The sequence below is a fragment of the Aquarana catesbeiana genome, linkage group LG02 (genome assembly GCF_042186555.1).
Source record: "Aquarana catesbeiana isolate 2022-GZ linkage group LG02, ASM4218655v1, whole genome shotgun sequence".
Lineage (NCBI taxonomy): Eukaryota > Metazoa > Chordata > Amphibia > Anura > Ranidae > Aquarana > Aquarana catesbeiana.
In genome coordinates this window covers 445,139,801-445,165,231 of record NC_133325.1, presented here as the reverse complement: position 1 = coordinate 445,165,231, position 25,431 = coordinate 445,139,801, and positions in this window count along the sequence as shown.

Genomic DNA, 25,431 nt, shown 5'->3' with positions numbered 1-25,431 from the left:
TTTTATTCCTTTAGAAATGCCATTTTGTGCAGGGACTGTTCTAAACACGGGAAACACAGGCCACTTTACAGGCATACTATAGACACCCCCAGGTATGATATTTAAAGGAATATTTTACTTTTATTTTTTCACTTTAAGCATTATTAAAATCACTGCTCCCCAAAAAAACGTCAGTTTTTAAAACTTTCTTTTTCATTGATACATGTCCCCTGGGGCAGGACCCAGGTCCCCAAACCCTTTTTAGGACAAAAACTGGCATATTAGCCTTTAAAATTCACACTTTTGATTTCTCATGTTCAAGTCCCATAAACTTTAATGGTGTTCGAATGTTCGCGCAAACTTTCGGTCCATTCGCATGTTCTGGATGAGAACCGAACCGGGGGGTGTTCAGCTCATCCCTATTGGCCAACAATTACGAACATAGTGATGTACTAGATGTACGTGGTTTTTCAGCTCTTTAGCGCCACACTTTGGGCTCCTTCTGCTAATTTCATTTTAGTAGAAGTTTGGTGAGTGTTGATTCATGCTTTTCAGTTTGTTTCTGAATGGCCATTCGTCAACCAGACATGTTGCGGAATCGGAGGAGATAATGCGTTATTTATTATTGGCCTTGGAGTTATTGCTTTGACATTATTTTTTTGGTCGAATAATGATTTGACTTGGTATATTTTCTATATTTTTGGATGCATAGAATGCACTTTTTGGTTAAGTTCTATTGGCAGATAGCCTAATTTTATTTGTTTTATTTTTTTTAATGCACAATAAAAAAATTGTGGAGAATAATACTTGGCTATGTGTTTTACTTCAAATGACAGTTTGGGAGTAGGCAGTTACAGTTTAAAAAATACAATGTAAAATTCACAAGGGACACCAACATAGTTGTATCTTTGATCGTAAAAACTAGGGGATAATGGTGTTGTGGTAACTTGCACAAATAAAAAAAAACATAAAATTATTCTTGAAATCACTAGAAAAAAAAAGCCTTGGAAAATTTGTTTGCAATAACTCCATCAGTATCACCAGCAAAGCAGCTTCATTATTATCCCATTAAAGAAAAAGAGAATTGTACACTGCATTTGGAGATTTCATAATTTGCAACGTCACGAATGTTAATTCTCCATTACAAACGCTAGTTTACAAGACTGACCGCTTCTCTTTCCGAGCATGCGTGTTTGTACTTTGGACTTTTGTTCGACGGACTTGTGTACACACGCTCGGAAAGTCCGACAACACACATTTGTTGGCAGAAAATTTGAGAGTATGCTAGCCAACATTTGTTGGCGGAAAGTTCGACAACAAATGTCCAATGGAGCATACACACGGTCAAACTTACCGCCAACAAACTCACATCCAACATTTCCCGTCGGAAAATCTAAACGTGTGTACGCGGCATTAGTGTTTGATTAACCTGGATGTTCTATTACGTAATCTTTTCAGCTGCCTACCCCTGATGGGGCCATCCAAATAATTAAATGGTACATTTATCACATCAACTGTCTATGAAGATCATGGGAACATTAACAGGGCTGAGCCACACCATAGTTCTCCAAGTGTTACGTATGATAATTTGACTTTATCATACCCCTGTGTGGGTAACGACTTCTCTCTCTTATTTTAATTTTTTGTTTTTTTTTTTGGGGGGGGGGTTGTTTGTTTAAGTTGTTGTTTGTGTACATGAAAATGTTCAATAAACAGGTTTTTTAAAAAAACACGATGGATCGGAGGCAGCCAGATGTGAATGAACACAAGTCCATTTACATTTAGCCGCCCATAGAGTCATTAAGCACCTGCTACATTTCACTGTCAAAATGCAAACAAAAACTGAATGCGCAGGGATGTCACAAAACTGACATCTGTCCAGTTCAGCTTTGGTTCAGCAGGGGACCTGCTCATAGATCTCCTGCTGAACAAAGCAAAACACACTTTCATCTGAAAGGACTTTTAGAGGTATATTTGTTACCATGTAAATATGAAGAGTAATGTGTGCTAGCTATGTATATGCTGTCCTTATGCCTGGTAGACACAGGCTGAAAATCGGGGGGAAAAATGGTCAGTTTGGCAGAAACCAGCTGACTTTCGGCCGTGTGTACAGCACCCTGTCCTACAGAGGCTGGTCTCACAACCAGCTTCTGTCCAACAGGCATGTTGGAAAAGCAGCATCAAATCAGCTTTCGATCTGCAATGGCAGCCAACGGCTGCCAGCACTGATCACTGTGTTCTGCGGGGGGGCTGTCCCCCTGTCTACTACTACTACTACTAATAACCACTGAGAGCCATTTCCCATCCTAAGTTGGTGGAAAGAATTTAGTGTAAATCAAAGAAACTTTTGTGTCTCAACCAGGCTGATAAGATTTATGGCTAATGTACAGTAACATATAAGGCCCTATAGGACAGCCTATGAAGGGTGACTGGGAAAGGAGAGAAGGAGCAGCCTCACTCCCATGGGCGGCTGGGCTACCATAGTACCGTCCTCAGTAGGGATGGGCCGAACACCCCCCCCCCCCGGTTCGGTTCGCACCAGAACATGCGAACAGGCAAAAAATTTGTTCAAACACGCGAACACCGTTAAAGTCTATGGGACAAAAACATGAAAAAGCAAAAGTGCTAATTTTAAAGGCTTATATGCATGGTATTGTCTTAAAAAGTGTTTGGGGACCTGGGTCCTGCCCCAGGGGACATGTATGAATGCAAAAAAAATTTTTAAAAATGGAAATTTTTTCGGGAGCAGTGATTTTAATAATGCTTAAAGTGAAACAATAAAAGTGTAATATTCCTTTAAATTTCATACCTGGGGGGTGTCTATAGTATGCCTGTAAAGTGGCGCATGTTTCCTATGTTTACAACAGTCCACGAGCAAAATGACATTTCTAAAGGAAAAAAAGTCATTTAAAACTACTCACGGCTATAATGAATTGTCGGTCTCGGCAATACACATAAAAGTTCATTGATAAAAACGGCATGGGATTCCCCCACAGGGGAACCCCCGAACCCAAATGTTTAAAAAAATGCGTGGGAGTCCCCCCAAATTCTATACTAGGCCCTTCATGTCTGGTATGGATATTAAGGGGAACCCCGTGCCAATTTTTTTTTTTTTAATGGCGTGGGGGTCCCCCTCAAAACCCATACCAGACCCTTCAGGTCTGGTATGGATTTTAAGGGGAACCCCGCGCCCAAATTTTTTTAAATCCCTATGGTTTTCCAGTAGCGTCAGAGGGGGCTGGGTCACTCGGTTACATCATCGTGTGGCCCTACCCTCAGTTATAAAAGAGCTGTCACCTGAGAGTGGCCGGTCATTACGTTGGGTGCCTCCCATGGAGGCAGATCATAGGCGACGTGCGGCTTTTTTTTTCTTTTTTTCTTTTTCGGTCTGTCGGAGCGCGAGAAGATGAAGAAGAAGACTCTGTGGGACAGTTTTATTTTTTATTTTTTTTAATAAAGGACTTTTCCCAAGGCGTGTATTGTGTTTTTTTTACCATTTTCACACATTTTTTGTGACAATACCATGCATATAAGCCTTTAAAATTAGCACTTTTGATTTCTCCCATAGACTTTTAAAGGGTGTTCCGCAGCTTTCGAATTTGCTGCAAACACCCCAAATTGTTCGCTATTCTAACAGGCGAACACCCGATGTTCGAGTCGAACTCGAACATCAGGACCATCCCTAGTCCTCAGTAGTGGCACAGGGCTACTGCCAGGGACCCCACCTGTAACTACGTGATTGCAAGACCTTCCGGATGGAAATATGCTGTCTGCATTCCTTGCCTGAGCGGGAAGTGTAACATGCACCTTGGTGAATATGAAGGAGCTGCTAGAAAGACTTGATCTCTACATTAATAAATCATTAATAAATCAGACCATGAACAATACTGACCACCCCAGCTTATGTACCATTTACAGAATGGAAGTATGATCTCCTTTGGCTGTAAAGCTCCTGGTAAGTCACAATGACTTTGGATCGCTAGAGGATGCTCCTTGTACAGCTGTATCCTTTATTTAATTTGCTGTGCACAACACCTGTGGCTCCCAGGCACCGAAATACAACTGTATTTTGTGCTATATGGCTCGATACACCCATATTCATTAAAGGCCTCCACTTTTACACACTGATTTCTGGCCCGGACCTGCTGATCGGTTCTGACCAATGAAATGCCTCCTCTGCCTGTGAATTGTAAACACAGGCAGAGGAAGTGATGTCACCTCCCCTTGTGGAATCATTTTCAGTTCCAGAGAGAGGAGAGAAGACATCCAAACGTGAGTTGCACCAACACTACACTGACACAGTACACGCAGGCACACATTTCACCCTCACCCCCAATCGCACCCCCCCCCACACACACAGTTAACCCCTTTACTCCCTGTCACTGTGTCACCAATTACAGTTTTCAGATTTTTCGCTGATCACTGCATTGGTGTCACTTGTGACCAGTGGCAGTTGGTGCTCAAAATTTTTGGGGGGGCGCAAACAAACCCATCAATTGCAGCCTCACTGTGCCCATTAAATGCAGCCATTGTGCCCATCAAATGCAGCCACTGTGCTCATCATATATAACCACTTGTGCCCATCATATGCAGCCACTTGTGCCCATCATATGCAGCCACTTGTGCCCATCAAATGCAGCCACTTGTGCCCATCAAATGCAGCCACTTGTGCCGATCATATGCAGCCACTTGTGCACATCATTTGCACCCACTGTGTCCATCATATGCAGCCACTTGTGCCCATCATATGCAGCCACTTGTGCCCATCATATACAGCCACTTGTGCCCATCATATGCAGCCACTTGTGCCCATCAAATGCAGCCACTGTGCCATTAATTTCAGCCACTGTGCCCATCAAATGCAGCCACTGTGCCCATCATATGCAGTCGCTTGTGCCCATCATATGCAGCCACTTGTGCCCATCAAATGCAGTCACTTGTGCCCATCAAATGCAGTCACTTGTGCCCATCATATGCAGCCACTTGTGCCCATCATATGCTGCTACTCATGCCCATCAAATGCCACCCCTTATGCCCATCAAATGCCGCCACTTGTCCCCATCATATGCAGCCACTTGTGTCCATCAAATGCAGCCACTTGTGCCCCATCAAATGCCGCCACTGTGACCCCCGCCTGCTGTCTGCTCGGCACTTACCCCATCTTAGGGGCAGGGTCAGGCAGCAGGTGACGGGGAGAGCTGTGGGATGGCTCCTGTGTCCTCCATGCTTCCCCCTCCTCTCTTCTTCGGTCTTCTAGGCATCCAATCGGGGTGCCTGTGCCTTCAGCCAATCAGGTGCCGCCACTTGTGCCCATCATATGTAGCCATTGGGCCCATCAAATGCAGTCACTTGTGCCCCATCAAATGCCGCCACTGTGACCCCCACCCGCTGTCTTCTCGGCACTTACCCCATCTTAGTGACAGGGTCAGACAGCAGGTGACGGGGAGAGCTGTGGGACAGCTCCTGTGTCCTCCATGCTTCCCCCTCCTCTCTTCTTCGGTCTGCTAGGCATCCAATCGGGGTGCCTGTGCCTTCAGCCAATCAGGTGACGGGTATTAGACCCATGCTACCTGATTGGCGGAGAGGCGGTTCAGTGTTAGAAAAACAAATGAATATATGCTTTTCTAACACATCTGGGTGGACTGCGAGCGCAATGCTCTGCGCTCCAAGTCTACCTTTTTTGAAGCCTATTAGAGCCTATGGCTCTAATCAGGTGCTTCAAAAAAACACCCCCGTCACTGAAATTCAGGCGCCCGGCATCCGAAAAAGATTCATGCTTTGCATGAATCTATCCATTAGTCATAGAGAGGGTGGCTGGAGAGAGGGGGGCACCCGTGCACCCCTAATGGACGGGCCGCACCTGCTTGTGATGCTAATCAGCATTAGGGCAGCTAGTGGTAGGCCTAGGTAGCTTTAGGGTACCCCCCATTAGCCCCCTAATAAAGGTTTAACCACTTGATCCCCCCCAGTTAACCCTTTCACCCCCTGTCACCAGTGTCACTAGTAGATCTATTTTCTGATCATCGTATTAGTGTCATGGGTGATGCTAGTTAGCCAGTTAGTTGTTTAGTTTCACCGTCAGGTTTTCATAGCATCAGGGTACCCCTATATATTACCTAATAAAGGTTTTAACCCCCTTATTGCCCCCTAGTTAACCCTTTCACCCCCTGTCACCAGTGATCACTGTTATGCCCTGTACACACGATAGGATTTTCTGATGGAAAATGTGTGATAGGACCTTGTTGTCGGAAATTCCGACCGTGTGTAGGCTCCATCACACATTTTCCATAGGAATTTCCGACACACAAAGTTTGAGAGCTTGCTATAAAATTTTACGACAACAAAATCCCTTGTCGGAAATTCCAATCGTGTGTACACAAATCCGACACACAAAGTGCCACGCATGCTCAGAATAAATTAAGAAACGGAAGCTATTGGCTACTGCCCTGTTTATAGTCCTGATGTACGTGTTTTACGTCACAACGTTCAGAACGATCGGATTTTCCGACAACTTTGTGTGACCGTGTGTATGCAAGACAAGTTCGAGCCAACATCCGTCGGAAAAAATCCATGGATTTTGTTGTCGGAATGTCCGATCAATGTCCGACCGTGTGTACAGGGCATAAGAGTGTCACGGGTGACGCTGGTTAGTTAGTTCACTTTTTATAGCGTCAGAATACCCGCCGTATATTACCCAATAAAAGTTTAACCCCCTGATCATACGGGGTCAGTCCCAGGCAGTGTCAGATTAGTGCCAGTAGCGCTAAAACACATGCATGCACCATACACCTCTCTTACTAGTATAGTGTCTGAACGGATCAATATATAAGGGCTACCAAAAACGCAGCGTTAGCGGGATCAGCCCAGATACCTGCTAGCACTTGCGCTTAGCCCCTTTGCCAAGCCCAGTCCAGCCCACCCAAGTGCAGTATCAATCGATCACTGTCACTTACAAAACACAACACACATAACTGCAGCGTTCGCAGAGTTAGGCCTGATCCTTGCGAACGCTAACAGTTTTTTTTATAGCAATTGAAGCAGTCGCTGGCAATCAGGTGCTCTTTTTGCCTATGAGTCGCACTAGTTGTACTTATAAATTTAGAGGCCAAAATGTCCAGACAGAGGTACACTAGTGAAGAGGCCTACACTTTGCTGAGCATGACAGATGAGAGTGATGGGGAAGCCGCCTCACTTGCAGATTCAGGCTCAGTATACGAACCAGTAGACAGCAGCAGCACCCTGACAGATAGCTCTGATGACGGAGTAAAGGTCCTGCTAAGGTCAGGCATACCCAACCCCGTTCTTCTGTTGTTGAGGTGCAAGAACCGCAGGGCTCTCATATGGAGCAGAGAGCCAGTACTAGTGCCGCTCATCCTTCTAGTGAACTGGCAAGCACCAGCGGCCTAGTACATCCTGGTCATACATCCAGCACTGCAGTATCAAGTGGTGACGTATCTTATAAGTGCAGTTCAAGCTGGTGTGGTGGCTAGCACAAGTAGTGTCCTGCAGCCACCATGAAGACAAAGACATGCCCGCCAAACCCATAGCACCCTTCCTGCAGATTATGCCAACCCTGATTGGGAGCCCACCACTTCTGCAGCACCCATACTTCCCCCATTCACTGGCCAACCCGGAATTCAGGTGGAAACTGTTGATTTTACGTCACTTGATTTTTATTCACTGTTTTTCACAGAAGATCTCTATAGATCTATTGTGAACCAAAGCAATTTGTATGCTGGTCAATTCATCACTGCTAATCCCCAGTTGACCCTTGACCTATTACGGTTTCCGAATTTAAGACCTTCCTGGGCCTATCCCTCCTCATGGGCATAACTAAAAAAAGTGATTTGCGGTCATATTGGTCCACTGACCCAATTCACCATATGCCCATATCCTCTGCTTCCATGACCAGGGCTAGATACGAGCAGATCTTGCGGTTCATGCAATTTAATGACAATGAATTCTGTCGTCCTCAGGGTGACCCTGGATATGATCGGCTCCATAAAATTTGGCCCCTCGTAAACCACTTCAACCAACAGTTTGCAGCCGTGTTTATTCCAGATCAAGTTGTCTGCGTTGATGAGTCCCTGATTACATTTTCTGCCCGCTTGTCTTTCAAACAGTATCTTCCCAACAGGCGTGCCAAATATGGGGTCAAGTTGTATAAGCTCTGTGACAGGGCAACAGGCTATAATATAGTTTTATGGTTTACGAGGGAAGAGATAGTCACGTGGAGCCCGAGAACTGCCCAGACTACATAGGGAGCGCTGGCAAGATTGTTTGGGACTTGGTGTCACCCTTCAGAAAGGGGTACCACTTGTATGTGGACAATTATTACATGAGCATGCCACTTTTTAGTCACTTGTTTGATCATGGAATTGGCGCATGTGGCACCATGCGATCTAATCGCCGGAGCTTCCCCTAACGGCTTGTAGAATCCCGACTTAGACGGGGGAGAGAGCCTGCTTGAAGTGTAATAATTTGCTCGCAGTGAAGTGGAGGGGTAATCGGAATGTTTTCGTTCTGTCCTCCCTTCACCCAGATACTACAGACCAAATGCCAATGGTGACTGGTGTTATGAAGAAACCCCTCTGTGTCCACGAATACAACCTTAATATGGGAGCGGTGGACCTCAATGACCAGTTGATGGCGCCTTACTTAATTGCCCGTAAGGCCAAATGCTGGTACAAAAAAGTGTTTGCTGAACGCTTATGTGCTATACAAAGTGTCAGGACAAATTGGATCCTTCCTTAAATTCCAGGAAGAGATCGTCGCAGCCCTTCTGTTTCCAGACGGTGCTGTGCCCCAACTTCCCAATGCAAATGCAGTGAGCCGGCTGCATGAGAAGCATTTTCCGTATGTACTCCCTGGTACCCCTACCCAACGATCACCCCAAAGAAGATGCAGCGTCTGTGGAAAACGCGGATATAGGCGTGACATTATTGTCCCTCCTGTCCTGGCCAACCTGGTCTCTGCATCAGTGAATGTTTCCAACACTACCACACACTAGTGGAGTATTAGCATAGGGTCCAGCACAGCACAGTCTAGGGTACACTTTCACAGGGTCTCCAAAGATGCCATCGCATTTTTAGAGACCCGAACCTGGAACCGTTATGTCCCGTATACACGATCGGACATTCCGACAACAAAATCCATGGATTTTTTCCGATGGATGTCGGCTCAAACTTGTCTTGCATACACACGGTCACATAAATCTTGTCGGATAATCCGAACGTCAAGAACGCGGTGACATACAACACGTACGACGAGCCGAGAAAAATTCAGTTCAATAGCCAGTGTGGCTCTTCTGCTTGATTCCGAGCATGTGTGGAACTTTGTGCGTCGGAATTGTGTACACATGGTCGGAATTTACGACAACGGATTTTGTTGTTGGAAAATTTAAGATCCAGATATCAAATTTTGTGTGACGGAAATTCCGATGAGAAATGTCCGATGGAGCCTACGCACAGTCGAAATTTCCGACAACAAGCTCCCATCGAACATTTTCCATCGGAAAATCCAACGTGTGTACGGGGAATTACAGTTATGCCTCGTACACACGGTCGGGCATTGATCGGACATTCCGACAACAAAATTCATGGATTTTTTCCGAGGGATGTTGGCTCAAACTTGTTTTGCATACACGCGGTCGCACAAAGTTGTCGGAATTTCCGAACGCCAAGAACGCGGTCACGTACACCACGTACGACGAGACTATAAAAGGACAGTTCAGTTCTAAGCGCTGCACCCTTTGGGCTCCTTTTGCTAATCTCGTGTTAGTAAAAGTTTGGTGAGAGACGATTTGCGCTTTTTCAGACTCGTGGTTTTCAGATCATATTTCTGCTGTTCAGTTTGTGCTTGTGGGTTTGTATCTGGTCTTCAGTGCGTGCAGCGAGTTACCATTGACTTGTCATTGTGTTCTTGTTCGTTCGTTACTGATTTTCAGGTCGCTCTTCACAAGCCTTGCTGTTCTTCAGTGCCTTCTGTTACTTCGTTCTGAGCAGCCGACCGTTCTCTAGCCATGTTGCATGTACATACTCATCGTAGAGTTCATGCTGTGCGGGGGCTTGGTGTTGGGGTCCTTACTTTGACACAAGCCCAGTCCATGAACAGGGCGAGGAGGAGTTCATGGACCAAGAATTGGTTGCTCCAGCGTGACCAGTTCTGTCACATGCCTTTGATCCGTGAGATCCGTGAGAATAATCCTGACGATTTCAGGAACTTTCTACGGATGACGGACCCCGTGTTTCACCGTTTATTGGCTTTGCTGACCCCTTATATCAGCAGGCAGGATACCTGCATGAGGCAAGCCATCACTCCGGAGCAGAGGCTCGTCACCACCCTGCGGTACTTGGCGATGGGGAGAAGCCTGCAGGACCTCAAGTTCTCGACAGGCATCTCCCCCGAGGCTCTGGGGATCATTATCCCAGAGACCTGTTCTGCCATCATCCAGGTCCTGCGGAAGGAGTATATGAAGGTAAGATTTTTATCCTTTAACATCACATTTTATTGTATAGAATGTTTGCTAATGTATTGTATTTCTTTCCTCATTCCCTAATTACCATGATTATAATATGCTGTGAATGTCCCCTTTGTCCTCATGCATGCTGGATATTTATGTAATTTTTTTTTGTCCTTCATACATATTTGGCTTCACTTACCTCCCCAGCATGCTCTCCTGGCCCTATATCCACCTCATCTACTCAATTAACAATATATTTTGTCAGCTCCATAATAGTGCTTTACCCTAAATACCCCCTAAAATGTTGAAAATTGTGATGTGTGCTTGAAATTCAGGCAGAGTGCCAGAGGCTTTTTTTTTCGGTCCCAAAATCATTTGGAACCCTCCCTCCCCCCTACTGCTAACTCAGCTGATACCAATCCTCTATCTATCCTCAATCCTCTATCTGCTGACTTTGCTAAACCCATACACACTATACCCACCTCTTTTGTGGTCAGATTTATGGATGAATTCCCAAAAGCATGTAGTGCAAGGGCCTGCTTGAATACTTTCAAATGGTAATGTTAAAAGTTTTGGTATCCTATTATTATCTATCTACCTATCTTGATAGGTAATAGCAGAATGTAAAAATGTGCTAAAATGTGTACAGTGTGTATTTATATCTTTGTATTATGACATTTCTTACCTGTCCAGTGGGCTGCCAATAGTGTAATTAAGGAGGGGCTGGCCAAAGTAATACACATTATTTAGGCATTCATCTCTCAATGATGTGGAGAGGGTTACCTGTCCAAAACATCTCCCCCCCCCATAATTTTTTTTAAATGGCCCATGGGGGGGGGGGGGGATCTGATAGGTGGGCGTTATAACTTTGTCTTTAAATACTCCCTAAAATAAATGTTATACTGATGTTGGCCAAGAATGTTTGTGTCTAATCTGCTTTCCATGGTTATGTGCAAAATGATTAATATTTTTTTCTTTTTTGACGAAACAGTTTCCTTCCAACCCACAGGAATGGCAGACTGTAGCCTCCCACTTTGCCCAGAGGTGGGACTTTCCTAACTGCGGAGGGGCAATTGATGGGAAACACGTCCACATCGTCCCACCACCCAACTCGATCATACTATTACAACTACAAGGGGTTCAATAGTATTGTGATGTTAGCGGTGGTGTCGGCTACTTACGAGTTCCTGTATGTGGACGTGGGGAAGAATGGCCAGATGTCAGATGGTGGAGTCATCACCCACATGGAGTTCTACAGTCGTCTCCAGAATGGCAGCTTGGACTTGCCACCTCCAGAAGACAATGCAGAAGGACTCCCATTCGTCTTCGCTGCGGATGAAGCGTTTGCGCTGGGGGACCATCTTATGCGGCCATTCCCTATGAGGACCCTCACCCCGGACCAGAGGGTTTTTAATTACCAGCTGGCCAGAGCCAGAAGAGTGGTGGAGAACACGTTTGGATTAATGGCCAGCGGGTTCCGCCTATTTCTTACACCCATACACATGGCGGAGTATAAACTCAATCACATCATCCTGGCTTGCTGTGTTCTCCACAACTTTTTAAGGAGAAATTCTGTGAACTATGCTGGCTCATTTGGGCCTGAAGCCGGAATTAATCTCAATAAACCAACCCTGACGGCGCTTGAAGCTGGCCGTCCTGGCTTGCCCCCCTGAGCGCCCCCGAGGTCCGTCTAAGATACATGGAATACTTTGCGGGTAGGGGGGCCATCAATATGCCAGACAATGTCTGAGACATTTTTTAAATAAAAAAATATTTTTAACTGAAAAAATATTTGCTTACATTTACTGCTTGTGTTTCTTTTAGCTGACCATGACAGAAATGTGGGCAGTCCTGAAATATGGCGTGATTGTGTAAAATTAGAAAGCACTGTTGGGTGTTATTTACTAAAGGCAAAAACACTTTGCACTACAAGTGCACTTGAGACTGCACTGAAACTGCACTTGTAGTGCAAAGTGGATTTGCCCTTAGGAAATAACCCCCATTGTCACAGAAAACACCAATTTTACCACAAAAAAGTTTAGGAGCATTGAAAGAAGAAGCCACACATTGTTGATTATCAATGTTTTTAATACAAGCACAATCACATTTATAAAAGGTTTTTAAAACAAACCAACATGTTTGTTGTATAAAATATTTTTAGGTGACATTAATAAAAGTAGAAATGTCGTTTTAAGGTAAAACAGGCATGTTTAAAACCAACAAGAAATACACAAATCTGGAACTTACAAAGTTCAACTTTTATCGAAATTGAAGGCATTATCAGACATGAGTATTTATAAACTGTGTTTGATATGGCGTTCAGCAGATGGGGTGAAGTCACCCCTGGAAAAGCCAAATTTTGAACATACACACAAATTGCCAAATGTCAACATGTGCTAGCTGCCATCATGGGGGATCAAGGGACGTGTTTTGTGAGTGCAACCCCTTCCTCTCAGCTACTTTATTATTGCGGAAGCGGTTGCACCCCCAAAACACATACATTGAACTCCTGTGATGGCAGATAGCACATTTTGACACACTGTGTGCATCTTCAAAATTTGGCTTTTCGAGAATATATTAAAAAAATGTGATAAAAATTTTTGGGAAAAAAAGCCAACAAAATTAGGCATTTCGAGGGGTTTTAAACTCTCCCTAAAACATCAATGATGTTCTTCATTTTGTTTTGAACATCATTGATGTTTTGCTTGATGTTTTCCAAGTCCCTATTACACCCCATGATCTCCCCGATCAGGATCTGGGCACTTTCACTGGTGAAATGACCTTCATCCACAACATCACGATCACCTAAAATATAAAAAGAAAAACACACCATGTATTATAAATATGCCGGCATCCATCTTTTACCTGAGCCTGTGGTCGCAGACACCCACCTGTTATGGTGACAATTTCCACCACGTCTCCCTCCTCCTCCTCCTGTTGGCTTTGTGGCATTTCCACTTCTTCATGAGGTGGGGGGTCTGTTGTCTCCTCTGATGAGTGGTGTCCTCTGAGTCTTTTCTCCCCTATGTAAAAAAAATAGGTATACTTAGCACACAGATATTTTATGGCAGAAATAGGAATATGAAACATTGCTTGGAAGTGGGGTACAATTGTCTTTTTTGGCAGAGTTCCAAGATGAAGAAATATTTTGTCACCTTGGCAAGCTTGAATACTTACCTGTTTTGGACAAGCTTCACAGATGGAGACACCCCTTTAGTATACACTGGAGCACCTGTGTGGGCCCCCTAAAAAAAGGGTGTTCTGGTGTCCCACACTAGTGCTCCAGCGTCCAGACATGTAAACAGCTGCTGAGTGTCCTCTCCTTACACAGAATCTAGTTTGCATTTCATTCTAGTCACAAACCCATCTAGACAACAAAATTATTTTAAGAGAAGTAGGCCAGAAAAAATGTATTGAAATGCATCTGGCCAAAACATGGTGTTTTATTGGCCGAACGAACAATGTTTCCTACGAACGAATAATGTGCCCATGAACATGAAAGTTGCCATTTTAAACTGTACAACAGTAAAGAAAAGCACATGAAGCAGCACGAACGTTGTAAATATAAAGAATAGGAACACAGGACAACTACTTACTTTTTTGCAGCACTCTCCTTATCCTTCTATACTGATCGTGCTCCCTTAATTTGAGGTCCGACCACCGCTTCCTCAGTTGATCCTTGGATCGTCGTATCCCAAAATTCCTGTGCAGACTCTTCACAACTTTCGCCATGATCTTGGTCTTTCTGACATTGGGGTTGGGGTAAGGTCCATACTTCCCATCATAGTCGGCCCTACTCAGTATGTTGACCATCTCCACCATCTCCACAAAGGACATATTTGATGCCTTAAATCATCTCCTCCGGGATCGTGACGTTTCTGGCTCCGGGCTTTCCTCCTCCTCGTTGCTGTAATTATCATACACCTGCTCTGTCTCCGCCATGTGATCTTCCCCACTGCGCCGAACGAGAAGGGGCGGGGAATAGATTAGAAAGAATGTCAGGGGCGGGCGGAGTTTCAGGCATGCGCAGTGTATATAAAGCGTAACACGCATGCGTAGTGCGTACGATCTGTGAGCGGAGGAAGGAGTATTGGAAACACCGATCGTGATAACGAAGGTAACATTTAAACTTGTGCCTATACTGCTTAGAGATTGAGGCCTATATTGGGACAAGATTAGCAGACTTTAGCCTGACATTAGGGTTTGTCTTGTGTTGTGTCTTGCAGAGAAAATGGATATATTGAAGGATCACCGTATTCATTGATATGTTCAGGGAGCTGCCCTGTCTGTGACAGGTAGACCACCCCGATTATAAGAACCAAACATAGAGGAAAGCAGCGCTGGATCAATTGCTGGAAATTGTGAAGCCGGTGATCCCCACGGCAGACATCCCCTAGTTGAAGGAGCACTTATCTAAGGGAGCGCAAGAAGGTCCAGGATTCCCAGAGATCAGGAGCAGCAGATGACATTTATCTCCCCAGGCTGTGGTACTATGACAGGCTGCATTTTCTGGCAGGCCAGACTGAACCCAGGCCAGCACTCTCCACTCTTCCTTCCACGCTTGCTTCTCCCCCAGCTGAGGCTTCTGACGTCCAATCTGGGCCTTCCAGGCAGCAACATGTGGAGGAGCCCAGGTTGAGCCAGGTATAGCATTCTTCTAAATATTTCTGGTTGTCAAATTAATGATGTTAAATATATGTTAGTTTGGAGTACTAATTTATGATTGTTATTGATGAACCAAAAACTAAAACGATGTCCCTTTTTCATACACAGGAAAGTCTCAGCCAGTAGGCTGCCCGATACCTAGGTCCCTCCCCTCCGCCTTCAACCAAAAAGTGGCCGGAAGAGGAGTAACCTGGAGGAGGCTGCAATTGGCCTATTTTGGAAGGCTACTGAGACCCTCAGAACACCCTAGAGTGTTGAAGAGGATTTTGCTGACCTAACAGCGTGCAAAATGCTGCAAATGGAGGAGGGCCAATGCCTCTTATGCGAGTTTCTCATTCTAGAAGCACTAAATAAGGGGTTGAGGGGCCAACTCACATGCCAAAGCCACATTTGGGAGCTCACCCATGGTCCTCCTCCTCCAGGTCCTCCTCCTCCTCCAGGTCCTACTCCTCCTCCTGCCACACCTGCAACACCAGAGCCACAGCCGGGAAGGAAGCGTGTAAGGAAGACCAGAGATTGATGGCCTGGGTTCAGTCTGGTCTGACAAAAGATGCAGGCTCTTGTATGACCACAGCCTGGGGACAATACATGTCATCTGCTGCTGTTCATGATCTCTTGGACTTCTGGACCAGATTGTACTCCCTTATATATGGACTCCTCAGGCCACCAATTTTGCTGTAAAATAATTGATGTGTGCCCTGGGGGCCAAAGGCTTCGCCAATTTCTGCTGTTCCTCCAGCGTTGCCTCCCTCTTTGTTTGTTTATGAGCTAATAAAGGAATTTTTTTTCCATTATACTTGCCTATGTGTGTTTTCCTTCAAAAAGGACAATTTGTTTGTGAGGAGGCATTTCTAAAATACAATGTGAAATTAACAAGGGACACCAACACCAAACAATTTCCTTGAGATTAATAAATAATACAAGATAATAATGGTGTTGTGGTAACATGACACACAAAACACACCCAAAAATATTCTGGAGTAAAAATAATTAAAAAAAAACAAAATACACAAGATCAGGCTTTAAAAAAATCCCCAAAAAAAAAATAATCTAAAAACATCCCCAAAATAAGAGTGACAGCACCCCCTTCTGGCAAAACTTTCACACTCGCTGTGGCTGGGTGAGAACTTTCTAATTTCTTTTGGAAGGAAAAAATTATAAGGGCAGTGTGTGTTTTTTCCCTTTTTCTTTTTTTTTCTAACCCCAGGACTGGAAACTCTCTCAATTGTATAGTACAAAGGTTGATTACACATTGGTTAGTTCCCCCTTCCCGCAAAAATTAGTATAGAGATTGCAGATTTGCTGCCTTAGCCCCCCCCTTCACCCCGTCGCCTGGGATGTGACGGATTGTTCGCTTTTGAACAGATAGAGGGTCTTCCCAGTTTTGAGAAACATCTAAAACACAGTGAGATTTATTTATTTTTTTCACATTGGCTTGGCCTCTCTCCCTGTCCCCCTGTCTCTTTTTGGATTATGACAACACAACGCGCCACAAAGGTGAGTCAGGCAGCGGCTGCCAGATTGAAGGAATTATCACATACACAGGGGCAGTCCCCCCTAAAAAATAGCCAACAAACTCAACAAGTTAGTATGCTGTCTAAATTTCAGACGGGAGCCAGTACATCTAGAAAGAGTCTGGGACAAGGACAGGTGACTCCTGCAAAGGGAGTAACCCCTCCCACTGAAAAATTACCACGCAAAGGGATGGAGGAAGGTCAGGGACATGAATTATTACCATCTAATACGGACACCCCAGGAGTAGCAGAATCATCATTAAAAGAAATTTTGCTAGCAATTAACACCTGCAAAACTGAAATGTCTGACCAACTTAAAACGGTGCGGGAAGAACTGTCATTTATTAGGCAGGATATGCAAAAAGGTGCGGGAAAAGGACCACTGCTCTTGAGAGGAGGGTTAGCCTGGTAGAGGATGATTTGAACCCCCTGAAGCAGGAGATGAAAATTATAAAGGAGCAGATAGCTAATTATCAAACAAAGGTCGATGAAATGGAGAATAGGATGCGAAGGAAGAACATAAGAATAGTGGGGCTCCCTGAGCAATCTGAAGGTCCAGAACCTACTATTTTTCTGGAAAAATGGTTCAGGGAACTATTTGGAGATCAGCCCTTCTCACCTTTCTTCACGCTGGAGAGAGCCCATAGAGTCCCTTCCAGGCCCCCTCAGCCAGGCGCTCCCCCTAGACCTCTTTTGATAAAAACACTCTACTATCAAGATAAAATGACCATTCTAAATAAAGCCAGAGAAATTAGTAATATTTCGTACAACGGCAACAGGGTTTCAATGTACCCATACTTTTCACCTGATTTACAAAAACGGAGGGCCAAGTTTGGGGAAGCTAAATGTAAATTGCAACAATTAAAAGTGAACTATGCTCTATTATACCCCGCTAGACTGAGAATAAAAGCTTTAGGGGAGACTGTTTTTTTTGACACCCCAGAGGGGGTGGAGGACTGGATCATATCTTATAGGAGGAGACTGTAATATGATTTTTTTTTTTCTCTTTTTTTTTTCCCCCCTCTAATTTGATGAACTGGGTCAAAACACATCACAAATACAATGTTGGAATAAATACGGAGTGGAGGGAGGGGGGAGGAGGGGAGGGTTTATGTGTGAGGGAGTAATGAGTGCACTACCCACGGTTACTAGGGGATATGGCGAAGAACTCTCTCTGTGCGTGTTTTTTGTTGTATGTCTTTGTCTTGTATGTTTGTGGGTTTAGATGTTGGTTGAATAGAGGTAGGGGTGGGGGTGGGATAGGGTGGGAAGAGTGTAAGAAGGTAACACTAAAGACACTATTAATATTTAAAATAATAGGTATAGGTAATGGTCACATCAGAATGCCCCCATTTAGGCCCAACGAGCAGATAAAGAGAATGCATGAAAGCACGAGTTTAAGGAAGTGGCACGATTCCCACGATTGGTACACAGGGTTGTTTGAAATTTACTATAGATTTGAAGTTTGGCAACACAGGGTGAAAAAAACGATAAAATTAGCACAAGAAAACCACGTAAAAGAAATAACGCACTGGTAATATGGTAACAAGGCACATAGAGAATCAAATTATTATGGTTGGAAACACTTTTACTAATCTGAATTTATGTTCCTGGACGTGCGGGGAATGGGTGATCCAGAAAAAAAAGCGGCAGTTGTCCTGATTGCAAAAACTTATGCGGTAGCAGTACTCTGTTTACAGGAGACACATCTTACAAAAATTACTAGTCCCCAACTAAGGTGGAGAGATTACCCTATACAGTTCCACTCAGTCCACACTTCTTATTCTAGAGGGGTGATCACCTTTATCAGAGCCGGGGGGGCTTTCACTTGTATGCAGGCTAAGATAGATGAACAGGGACAATACATTTTTTTATTTTGTAGGCTAGAAAACAGAGCCTGCATACTGGCAAATGTGTATCTCCCCCTCCCTTTCAACTTAACGGTCCTTTGTGAGCTCACTAAGTTTTCCCTGGACAAGCCGGGGGTGCCAGTGTTGGTAATGGGGGATTTTAACATGGTAATGGACCGGAAATTAGATAGACTCCCCCCAGGGACATACACAAGTAGAACAGTGGATAGTCGGCTATCTGATTTTTTGACAGAAATAGGATTGACAGACATTTGGAGAATACGAAACCCAACGGCTCGACAATATTCATGCTTTTCCAGGACTCACTCTACACTCTCCAGGATTGATTTAGCTCTAGGAAATGAGGAGATGATGCCACTAATAAAAAATGTGAGTTACAAGCCTTGGGGTTTGTCAGATCACTCCCCAGTGACAGTGTCATTGGAATTGGGTAAACGTGTTTGTCCTGGGGAGTGGAGACTGAGTCCTTTTTGGATGGAATTGATGGGAGATCTGAAGGATATATTGATGTCCCTGGGGGAATTCCTTGACCTGAACCGGGGTACTGCCCCGGCAGGTATAGTATGGGATACTTTGAAAGCCTTCCTGTGAGGAATGATGATACAGCATATTTCAAAAATCAAAAAGCAGACTAAGGATTGGGAGAGAATAATTGGAGAGAGGGTAACAACCGCTGAAGAACAATATATTAACAATCCGACACCTGATACACTTAGGAGCTGGATAAACGAACAACAAAATTATCTGTTAATGACCCTCCGGAAGGTAGAGAATAAATATCTCTTTCAGAGACAAGCTGCCTTTGGAGAAGGGGAAAGCGTGGGACGGATGCTGGCACAACTAATCAGGGCAAACTCCCCCACATCTGTGGTATCTACGATTGGCATGGAGAAGGGGAGAGTGACTTCAAATACTCCAGAAATAGTGGACATGTTCAAAAACTATTACGAAGATCTCTATAGATCCCAGCAGAGGGAGATGAGTGAAGAGATGGATACTTTTCTTAGGGACTTTAATCTACCTTAGTGAGATGGATAGAGCTCAGCTGGACCGCCCTATAACATTAGAGGAGATGACGCGTATTACCAATGAGATGGCGAGGCAGAAATCTCCGGGACCAGATGGCCTTCCAGCCGAAATATACCGGCACTATGGTAAGGTGCTGCTCCCTGAGTTGTTGAGGGTTCTGAATAGCTCATGTTCACAGGGAGAACTTCCTTCTTCAATGATGGATTCCCATATAATTATTATACATAAGGAGGGCAAAGACCCATTCGATGTAGCCTCTTATAGGCAGATTGCTCTGCTGAATGCTGACATGAAGATCCTGGCGAAGGTCTTGGCGGCTAGATTAAACAGGGTTATTTCAAAACTCATCCATCCCAATCAGTCGGGTTTTATACCTGGAAGAAAAACCAGCGCTAATATAAGGCGCCTATATTTGAACCTTCAGGTCCCGACTGACGAGGATGGGGAGAGGGCTATCCTGTCTCTGAAGGCCTTCGATAGCTTAGAGTGGCAGTACTTGTGGAAGGCCATGGAAATGGCTCAACTGGGCCCAGGCTTCATTGGGTAGGTCAAAATGCTTTATAGAGCACCAGAGGCCAGTGTAAGGGTGAATAGCGAGCAGTCTGACAAGTTCGGACTGGGGAGGGGGACGAGGCAGGGATGTTCCCTGTCGCCCCTCCTTTTTGCCCTTTCAATTGAACCTTTGGCTATTGTGCTCAGGTCATCTGATCAGGTGAAGGGTTTTAGAAGAGGCGATCTGGAAGAAAAAGTTGCATTATATGCAGACGACCTCCTGCTGTTTCTTGGAGACACGCAGGACTCCCTTCGGACAGCCATGAATATGTAGCGCTGGTAGATTTATGATCTACCATTTGATAGGTAAATTTAGTGAATTGCTCGTTATAGGAAGTTAGATTTGCCTCTGTTCCAGCTTGGCTGACGTTGCGTGTGGTTCCACATTGTGCCGGTGGGTGTCGTTGTTACCATCGGCAGGTGTTGGAAAAGCAACGTGTTAAAGCGGATGAGTGCTCCTCTGTCCCAGAGACAACTCAGTGGAGGTGGTCCTTCGAGTTGCATTCTGGGAGAGGGTATTAATGGGACAGACGCCATGTTCTGGGGTTCCTTTTCAGCCACCTGCTGGCCCTCCTGGCCAACAGGTATGTATTAGAGTTCCCCCCTCGTGGTCCTCCGTTCCGGAGGCCCGCGTCGCTACGGCGCGTGGGTGGGCCCAGAAGCCTGTCTGGGGCCTACCACAGCAGCCGAGGAATGGTCCTGAGCTGTCTATCCAGAGTGAAGAAGCTGGGCAACCGAGAAGATCCCAGGGGAGGACCCGTCATGGAAGGATCAGGCAGAGTGCTGGTCTGGAGAGGAGCCTGGTGACTCGGTTGGAGGACGTATCCTAAAGTAATCCTACAGCATAGTACTGCCGGGTTGGCTTAGAGGTCCAAGTACTGTGTCTGACATTCATTGCGAACCAATACATCCTGCAGCAGAGGATCGTACGGGTTTATTTCAAGCAAGTCTGCGGCAGAGACTTTTGTTTGTGCTATGTACTGGCTGCTAGGCAAGTGAGAGAGGATTATCCAGGCGAGCAAAGATCGTGTCCCATAAAAGGGGATTACATTCAATTACAGTATTCAACTTTAAAGGATGTTCTAAAGAAACCTAAAGAAAGGTATTTGAGCTTCCCTGCCGTTTTCCTCCTGCCTCTTTCCTGCTACTTCCTTTGTTACTTGGTTCAATATAGCATTGAAAACATACTCAAGTGTTGGTGCTTATATCGTCCAGAGGTAAACTCAATGGAACCCTAGACCCGGTGCTGGTGAAACAGAGGTATCAAGAGTGAAGGTAACAGCCCGTTTAAACCAGCAGCTCCACAGAGAGTTAGTGCTACATGTGGGGGCGTCGTCCGGGATTTGTTGACCGTCAATTCTCGCAACCCAGAGAGATGTTTAACCGGAAGTTTACGGTGAGAGCGTTTTCAGGAAGAGAAGAGGTTAAAAGTTACAGGACTTTATTTCTGAATGCGCAGGCGGCGGGCGCCAGTAAAAGCCCGGGACCTACGTGATCAGAAGAACAAGTGGGAGGAGCCTACCCTACTTGATACCGCGTGGGACACGTGTATGTGTTTGGCGCCAGAGAAGAAGAGAGGCCTCGTGATTGTGCTGAGAAGATCAGAGTGTGGCCGTGTCTTTTTCAGCGATGCAGCCAATTATGGGACCAAGAATGTTCCCTGCAAGCACTGTGTTGAGTGTTGTACTGACTGGAACCCCGCTTACGGACACTGGTGTTCATCTGAAGCCGCAGGGGAGGTTTGTTCTGTATACCTCAGGAGATATTGAGGGACTGGGCATGATCTGCCACCGATGTGAAGGACTGGCCATACATCTCCGTCCATTTGGCCGATGTCCGCAATGTGGAGAGTATTTGTTTGTGGTGGAGCAACCTACCATGTCGCCCCATACTTATCGAATGGATTGGGCAACAGGTATCGCCACAGTAGAAGCTGCTACTACTACGGAGAGAGAACGGCAGGCCACCACTTTGCCTGTTGTTGCCGAGAATGTTCCGGAGAGAGACACTGTTGTTGCTATCTCATCAGCGGACATTGCTTTGAATTCTGTGTCCACTACGCCTGTCTCTGTTGTACCTGTCCAGAGGAAGGTGGGATATGTAAAGGCTTCCCGCGGCCATGGCCGAGACCTAACCCAGAGACTACCCGAACCGGATCCAACAAAGTCCACGACGGGAACGGGTAAGCAGCTGATGGGGAGTGTATCTGGGACTGTAAATAAGTATCTGCCAGCAGAAGAACTGGGAGATTCGGAAATAGAATCCTTGTCGGATCTTTCCGGTGATGATGACCTATTTGAGACTATTTCACAAGAGATGTTATGGGCACAAGGCGAGGATGTCGCCTCTGCTATGACTTTCCCTGAATGGACAGCCCTGAGTTCTGGGAAGACGTCACCCTGTGTGGAGCCACACAGCACTGTAAATGAGACATTATCAAAAGTTGTTAGTTCACTTCAGACACCGGCTGGGTCTATGGTGAGCAAATCATTGGAGTCATGTGTGCCTCCTGGCATGGGGAAAAACAGACCCCCGCCCAAACTTGCACGTTTGCAGAGAATGTTGAACAAGCGTGTAGCTACGGAATATGGCTTGGAGTTCCCTTATGTCCCTCAGGACGTAATGCAAGTGATTGAAGTTAACCGGGAACTTTGGTACAGTGAAGCTGTTTGGGAATGTCTGTGCCTAAGCCTTTCCGAAAGACTGGATGTTCTGTTAAAATGGTTGAATGTTTTAGTGCATGTTTTATGCACTGGAACTTCGGTCGGCACATCTATGCTGACAAAGTAGTTATCTGCAGGCCCAGAAAAGAGGACGTTGTATATTTCATTACTACAGTGGATAAACTGGGAAAGACACTGACCTTGCCAGATCCCCGGTTTTATTGGTGATTATGGACAAAAGAACTTTGGAGTTAGTTAGTTAGTGTCAGTATAAAGAGATCTTCGTGGTCAAGATCTGGATATTCATCTCAGTGTTTCAAATCCAAGGACTTCTTTTTTGCTAACCGGATTTTCTTCATTTAAGAGAAAAAAAATGTGTAGATACAAGGATGGACTCCTAAAGATTATTTTGATATAGATTATGGGAAGAGAGTCTCATTTTTAAATGAGGCTTTGCTCCTGAAGTTGTACAGGATATATGTGTGTTAATATGCTTTCCTTTTCAGGAACCATTTGATCCTCTATCAGGCTGTTAGGATTTTCAGCTAGATAGACAGTGAGGTTATGTACAGTCATAGGATGGTTTTGTTTACGGACGTGAACATATTGTTTTATAGATGTTAATCTTATAATGTCTTTCCACTGTCTTTCCTTCTTCTTTATCTAATCCAAGTTTTAAGCTCAAATACCTACTCCCAGGCTTGGGAGTTATTATCATTATTTTTGGACAGACGTTAGGGACAACGTCTATTGTAGTGGGGGGGAGTATGTAGCGCTGGTAGATTTATGATCTACCATTTGATTTGGGGGACGAGGCAGGGATGTTCCCTGTCGCCCCTTCTTTTTGCCCTTTCAATTGAACCTTTGGCTATTGTGCTCAGGTCATCTGATCAGGTGAAGGGTTTTAGAAGAGGCGATCTGGAAGAGAAAGTTGCATTATATGCAGACGACCTCCTGCTGTTTCTTGGAGACACGCAGGACTCCCTTCGGACAGCCATGAATATGTAGCGCTGGTAGATTTATGATCTACCATTTGATAGGTAAATTTAGTGAATTGCTCATTATAGGAAATTAGATTTGCCTCTGTTCCAGCTTGGCTGACGTTGCGTGTGGTTCCACATTGTGCCGGTGGGTGTCGTTGTTACCATCGGCAGGTGTTGGAAAAGCAACGTGTTAAAGCGGATGAGTGCTCCTCTGTCCCAGAGACAACTCGGTGGAGGTGGTCCTCCGAGTTGCATTCTGGGAGAGGGTATTTATGGGACAGATGCCATGTTCTGGGGTTCGTTTTCAACCACCTGCTGGCCCTCCTGGCCGACAGGTGTGTGTTAGAGTACCACCTCATGGTCCTCCATTCCGGAGGCCCGCGTCGCTGCGGCACGTGGGTGGGCCCAGAAGCCTGTCTGGGGCCTACCACAGCAGCCGAGGAATGGTCCTGAGCTGTCTATCCAGAGTGAAGAAGCTGGACAACCGAGAAGATCCCAGGGGAGGGCCTGTCATGGAAGGATCATGCAGAGTGCTGGTCTGGAGAGGGGCCTGGTGACTCGGTTGGAGGACGTATCCTAAAGTAATCCTACAGCATAGTACTGCCGGGTTGGCTTAGAGGTCCAAGTACTGTGACTTTTGTTCGTGCTATGTACTGGCTGCTAGGCAAGTGAGAGAGGCCTATCCAGGCGAGCAAAGATCGTGTCCCATAAAAGGGGATTACATTCAATTACAGTATTCAACTTTAAAGGATGTTCTAAAGAAACCTAAAGAAAGGTATTTGAGCTTCCCTGCCATTTTCCTCCTGCCTCTTTACTGCTACTTCCTTCGTTAATTGGTTCAATAAAGCATTGAAAACATACTCAAGTGTTGGTGCTTATATCGTCCAGAGGTAAACTCAACGGAACCCTAGACCCGGTGCCGGTGAAACAGAGGTATCGAGAGTGAAGGTAACAGCCCGTTTAAACCAGCAGCTCCACTGAGAGTTAGTGCTACAAATATTATTAATAGATTTGGCCAAATCTCCGGATTAAAAATAAATTGGGCAAAGTCCAGCTTGTTACCTGTGGACTCTCTGGTAGGTCCCTTACCTGAGGAGGTAGCCCAGATTCCAGTTGTGAATAAACTTAAATACTTGGGTATAAATATCTCTAAAGAACCTCAACAATTCACCTTAGATAATATTGATCCCTTGCTGACTAAATTCAGGGGAAAAATAAAAATCTGGAAATGCCTGAAATTATCTGTGGCAGGTGGTGTAACCTGGTTAAAATGATTTGGATGCCCCAGCTCCTCTATGTATTACATAATTCACCAATCTGGCTGTATAAAAAATGGTTTCAAAAGATAGAGATTATGTTTAGGGAAATGATTTGGAATGGTGGCCCAGCCAGAATCCGGTTAAGTACTCTGCAACTTCAGAAACAGGAAGGAGGAGTAACGCTCCCATATCCCTTTAGCTACTTCTTGGCGTCACAACTCCAGGACTTAGGGGGGAATAATGTAGACGGCCAAGTAGTAGGAAGAGAGATGCTCCTACAAACTACCCCACATGAATCTATACCCGAAGCCCTGGAGGCAGGATCCTTCCATCTAAAACTCCCAACTTTAAATCTGATGATGATGGTTTGGGACACAGTGAAAATAATACTAGATTATAGAGGCTTTATGGACCTTACTCCACTGTGGGAAAACAGTAAACTAGGAGAGCTTCA